Below are 6197 nucleotides of genomic sequence, written 5' to 3' on the forward strand. Positions count from 1 at the left end.
TCCTCTTCCTTTCCTGTGGTTGAGCCGCTCCTTTCATGTGTCAATGGACACCCAGGCCCGAGGAGCCAACTAACCCTCAGCTGTCAGAGTCTGCATTAATGCATAGCAGCTCTGTGTCATTAAAGAAGCCGACACATGTTCCAGAGGAGGCATGACATGTCCTCCTCCTCTTTACTGTCTACCCATGTGGAATGAATAAGTTATGTGCTTCATGGTGGGCTGAGCAATGTCAATGAGGGAACCAACGCCGGCGATTCAAGAAGACATAAATGGCAAGTAATGGTCAGGCTTGCTGTTGTAGGAGCCACGTTAGCAGAAGACGTCATTACCCCACAGCCAGCTCTAATGATCACTCCTCGCCTCTCGTCAGGCCTTGAAGCAGTGGCTTCACTTCAAACTCAGCCAGTGAGCTCCCCGATGCGATGAGGAATTAATTTGATTAGCATGCTCACTAACAAGGATGTAATGTAAATTGACAGTGGAATAGTGTTACCGCAACTGTGCTTGTTATGTGGGTTCAGTGTCGCGGGTGCAGCAAGTGTGAGTTATGAATACCACGGTTTTCTGAATTAAACATGAGCTTATGCTTGACTTGGCAAAGAGTGAATGATGTTGGTTGGCTTTAGTTGCTGTTTTTAGCTCGCTTGGTTCTATATTTAGAACTACTGTTTCCAATGCAGCATAAGCTGATTCAGAAATACTTCCAGAGGCTATTTATGCGCCTATGTGTATAATGTAGCATTTGCATTCATTTGTCCCACACGTGAGGAAGAAGCTTTGTCAATGGTTGGTGTTAAAGCAATGAATGAAAACAACAGCATGTATGCACAGACACAACAAAAAGCTGCCTCTTTCAGGTTATACAGGTGTGTGTAGCCAAGAGGCTAAAAATATACTGATGCACACCGATAGAAACAACCCACACCCACAAGAACACAAACTTTAAATGCACACAGGAAACCATTCCTCGACAAGAGAACCAGAGGTCAAGTGGGTTAATTTCATAGTTTCACATCCTTAAATATGAATAGATAAAAGATTCAGGATATTACTTGATTTTTTTATGTGATTAAAAGTGCTTGAGTACAGGAATACATTACACAGACAGCTAATATTGCACTTCCATGGGAAATTAAGTGTTCTCCAACTAGGCTGGGACAGTTATGCTCTAATACTTCACAGCAGTTTATCTTAATACTCTCAATGCACCATTTTATTCAAGACTAAAATATCTAAACTATCATATTGGTTGCCTTGAAATGTGGTACTCATTCATGGTCCTCAGAGGATTAGCCCTAATGAATTGTATTGCCACTATGAGGATGACATTTTAGTAAATTGTCTTGACAACTATTTGCATAATTTGCCATTCAATTTTGTGCAGACAGGGTGTCTATTGGGATTAAATCTAATTGCAATATTGGATGACATTTGTGGTAGTGAGGGAAATGTCTCTGCAACTTCTAGAAAGTTTGCCAATGTGGTTCAGACATTCAGGTCCAAGTCAAAACATCCCAATCAACCTAAACTCTAGACCCAACATTTTCATTGACTTAACTACACTACAGCTACTTTGCAAATGATAATAAAACCCTTGAATCTTGAAACTGTTATTTATGTTTTAAAATCAGCAAATGTTCGCATTTTAACACCATACAAGAAGCCGAACAAGGAAAATGTTTAACTGCTCGACATTAGAAAGGTAGCATTTTCCTCTACTGTACATTAGCATGCCACATAACTGCTTCTGTGGATGTACACAACATGATGCCATGCTTTAGGGCATTAAGTCATAGAACTGGCATATGGAGAGTCATATCCTGACATGGTGTTTATAAATGACACAATCACAGTGTGAATACAGATTGATTCATCTCTGACTCAGCAGAAAGCAAATTAGTCGAAAAAGCACAAGGCCATAGCGCCTTACATAAGCATTATCGTGTTCTATCATTGTTGCCTGCTTGGTAGTTACATCAGTACACACATGTACTGTATCCATCTTTATATTTTAATTCGAATCAGATATTATCCTGGTGTTAATCTTTCCAAGCCTTTAGTTGAACTAAGATGCTCTGCTCTCTTCTCTGACTTCGCTCACCTCTTACACAACCAGAGGAATGGGAGCAGGGAGCTGTTAACCACAAATGAATGAGTGTCATTGAGGAAGCAGCACTCTGAGTATGATAAATGAGCTTGATAGATTATTCATGATGGTAGGTGACCTAACAGGCAATGCATTCTGTCGCACAGCGATGTCAAAACTAACTGCATGTTGCCACTCAATCCTCACATTAGTCCAACCAGAAAAGTTGTGGTTCATAAAGTCAGAAATCTTTTGGATCAAAGTGGAATAAAATGTGAAATCAGAACTTAAGTTGGTGGTCGGGGGATACTGTAGAAGCCCAGTGGTAATTTCTTTGTCTAAGAATTCCTTCATGTACGTTCTACCAAATCTGATGTAGCGTGATTACATTGTGTCACTTAACCTTGTTTTTCCAACATCAGAGGATACACACATTGACATATGTGAAAGCACATACAGTACATGCACTTCCATTGACCTCATCCACTAATTCTACCACAGGAATCACTCTTGGCATTTTCACATATGGCAAACAGAGAGAGGATGGAAAGAGGATTTATTTTTTCTTGGATACCTCAGGAAATGGACTCAAACTCTTTCCATTCACGAGCACCACATTCCAAATGGTGCATACATCCTAAAATCCTATTCTTGAAACATGTGGAAATAGAAATTGTATGAAGAGAGACTAAATAATAAATATAGTATGTGAGCACAGACAATCTGCTTAAGGCTTAACTATTATTATGGGACTTAACAAAATACATTGTTTTTAAATGCACTGGTTAATGTTAAAAGTTTAGAGAGGGCTACTTTGCTTTCATAAACATGTCTTATTTCAGATTAGTGGAAAAAAAACATCCTCAATACATATTTAGCTGTTAATATTACTAACTTTGTCTATTTGTGTCTGTATGTTTATTCTAAATTCACCAAAAGTTAGTAATAGGCCTCATTAGAGATCTTAACATAACATTTCAGAAATACTTCTGCACAATCTCCCCTTTAGTGTCCATTCTTTTGTCATCAGTCTTTCTGCCCTGAACACTAACTTGACTTTTCGTTCCTGACCTTCTTTTAACACTTAAGTGCTCTTTTCTTTGAGAACTCAACCTCTGCATAAACACGTCTCTAAGAGGTGCTTCAGTCAAGTGTAGAGTCAAGTGTAACTTCAAAGTTCAGTTCAAGCAGGGAACATCATCATCATGACACGTTCAAAGACCACACGCAGTAACAGTTAGGACTGGGTGATATGGATTATATCCAATGTCCCAATATCTTTTGAACAAATACCTCAATATTGTATTGCAACGATTTTGTAGAGTGGACATTTGGTGCTTTAGTACAATATTTACACAATGAGATTAATTAGAAATGAGGATATGATGACTACATGGGTAAGGCAGAAATAAAATGACATCACTTATCTGTAATAGTAATAGATTTAATTTTTTTAGCGCCCTTCAAGGGACCCAAGGTCGCTTTACATGGTGTAAGGACAGACAAAAAACAAACAAACAAAGTAGGGAAAATAATAAAGTCACGGGGGAAGCAGGGGGACTGTGATGGGTTAGGGGTCAAAGGCCATGGTGAACAAGTGAGTTGTTAATGATGACTTGAAAATGTCCAGGGAGGCAGCAGTATCAGCAGGAAGAACTATCCAGAGGGTGGGGGCCGCAACACTGAGCGCCCTGTCACCAGCAGTTTGAAGGGGAGTGCGGGGGAATAGAGAGCAGGACCGTTTCCGAGGACCACAGACTCCGACAAGGGGGGTAGGGGTGGAGGAGGTCTGTCAAGTACTGGGGGCCGAGGGCATGGAGAGCCTTATATGTGAGGAGGAGTGTTTTGTACTGGATCCCGGATTTGACCGGGAGCCAGTGAAGGTGGATGAGTGTTGGGGTGATGTGCTGACAGAGATTGGTATGGGTGAGAACCCTGGCGGCAGAGTTTTGGACATGCTGGAGCCTCTCCAGGGCTTTGCTGGGAACCCCGGACAGGACTCCATCGCAGTAGTCCAGGAGGGAGGTGATGAAGGCGTGTATTAGGGTTTCTGCAGCCTTTAAAACCAGACAGAGACAACACTAACTGTTTACTGCAATATTACAATATACAACATCTAAGAAAAGCCTCATATCACAACACCAATATAATAATGATAAATTGCCCAGTATAGTATTAGGGACTCTGTAACATACCAATTAAATCGTTTAATTACGCAATTTTTTACATTACTACTTCAATGTTGTATTTGCTTCAAGATCTTACTTATATGAACAACAGTAATTGACTCTATAAATATTGAAATAACATTTGATATTGGTTATGCGACAATAGGAATCCTAAAAGGACCCACATTGTGGTCAAAGATGGATGTGATAATCCCAGCTGATAATATCCCAAATCAATCACATTGATCAGCAAGTCAATTCTTTGCATGAGTGATGGAATTGATTTTGATAAGGATACATTAGGCTAACGACATCCATACCGAAAGCCTGGTTAGACTATGAGAATGTCAATGACCTCGGAAACAGTCCATAGTGTGTAAAGCTGTTATTGAGAAACAGGTGCAAATAATCAAAAGTGGCTGAAAAAAAGCTCACTCTGATTTCTAATTTTGATGAAATGAAATTGACTGGTGACAAATCTCCACATTGACAGATAAAGAGAGGGGTCAGCTTCTGTGACAGGGATATTTGCAGAATGCTAGCGTGGCCTAACTGGTGAAGAAAGGGCATCCAAATCAGTGCAGCAGGCAAAATGCCACAACATGTTAGCATGCAGCGCAGCCTTGTAGCCTGTGGACAGTGGTGTGTGTACACACAATGAGCGGGATCCAATCCAAGAAACCCTGCTCACACCCGGAGGGCCTGAGCTTTACATGATCTGTAAACAATGCTTTGGATTCACAGCGATACTGGAGAAAAAGAAATGTCTTCGGGTCTTATTCAAACAGATATTTGATACATGGAGAATGATGTAATGGTGGTCTTTGAATTAGGATATACATTTCCCCTCTAACACAACATAAAGTACATTTATAGATGTGAATAGAAGTGCACGCACAGCCTGCTTTACATGCAAACAACTGAACCCTCGTGAAGTTTATCCCAGCTTTAATCCAACAAGTGAATCCATCAGATGCTCTGGTAGTAGGCAGCCAACAGCAGACTCGGGGGACTGAGGGGGGGTTTATGGGATGTAGGCAGCAGGGTAATCCACGCAGAACTCTCTCCCACCAGCACTAAACATTAAAAATTCATTTCCACATAGGGAACCGTCTGTGCCGTACTCATACTATATGCAGGTACAATTGATAAATGTGCTCTAATTGGTTATAGAGATGAGGCTTCTTGATGGAGGACTGGAGGCCATGAATGAAAGAACAGCTGCGGTTTTAATAGAATTCAGAATAGATGTAATAGATGACAGACTCTCAACACTTTTATGGCCTTTTTTTCAGATATGCTGTGTTTTTAAACTTGGATTTACTCTACATGTCAAACAATTTTCCTTTAACTTCTTATGTTTATTTTTAGTATCTTTTATTCTACCTACATTTTATATATTTATATAACTATTTTCATTAAATGTTGTCATCGTTTTATTGCCCATTCTTACTTTAACTTCTTGTGTTTTTTGTTTAAAAAATTATACAATGTTTGCCTTATCTTCTATTTAATAACATGAAACCCAATTTCCTCTGGCATAAAGTATCCAAGTTATGATTTTGATTCTGAATTTATTTTCCAATTGAAATGTGAATGTTTCAGACAAATTATGACTACAAAAAAGGTACTTGTGGTAATAAGCATCCAGTTATTGTGTGTGTGTATGTGTGTTTCAGAGGCAGAGCATGGTAACACCTTCACAGTGTATCAGGCTGGTTGTGAGATTGAGGTGTGGACTAGCTGCAGTCACCTACAGAAAAAGATTACACCCTTCATACAGACGGGAAGATATTTTTAGTCTGTCAGAAATGCAGTTTGAAGATTCCTTAATCTCAAGACAGTTTGCAGTCTGTTGTTTGAGATAAGAGATCTTTGGGTTCCACCTTGTGGCAACAATTTCCAACTATAGCATGCTCTTAGGCGGTTTTGTCTTTCTCAAT

This window comes from Eleginops maclovinus, chromosome 11 (genome assembly GCF_036324505.1).
Source record: "Eleginops maclovinus isolate JMC-PN-2008 ecotype Puerto Natales chromosome 11, JC_Emac_rtc_rv5, whole genome shotgun sequence".
NCBI lineage: Eukaryota > Metazoa > Chordata > Actinopteri > Perciformes > Eleginopidae > Eleginops > Eleginops maclovinus.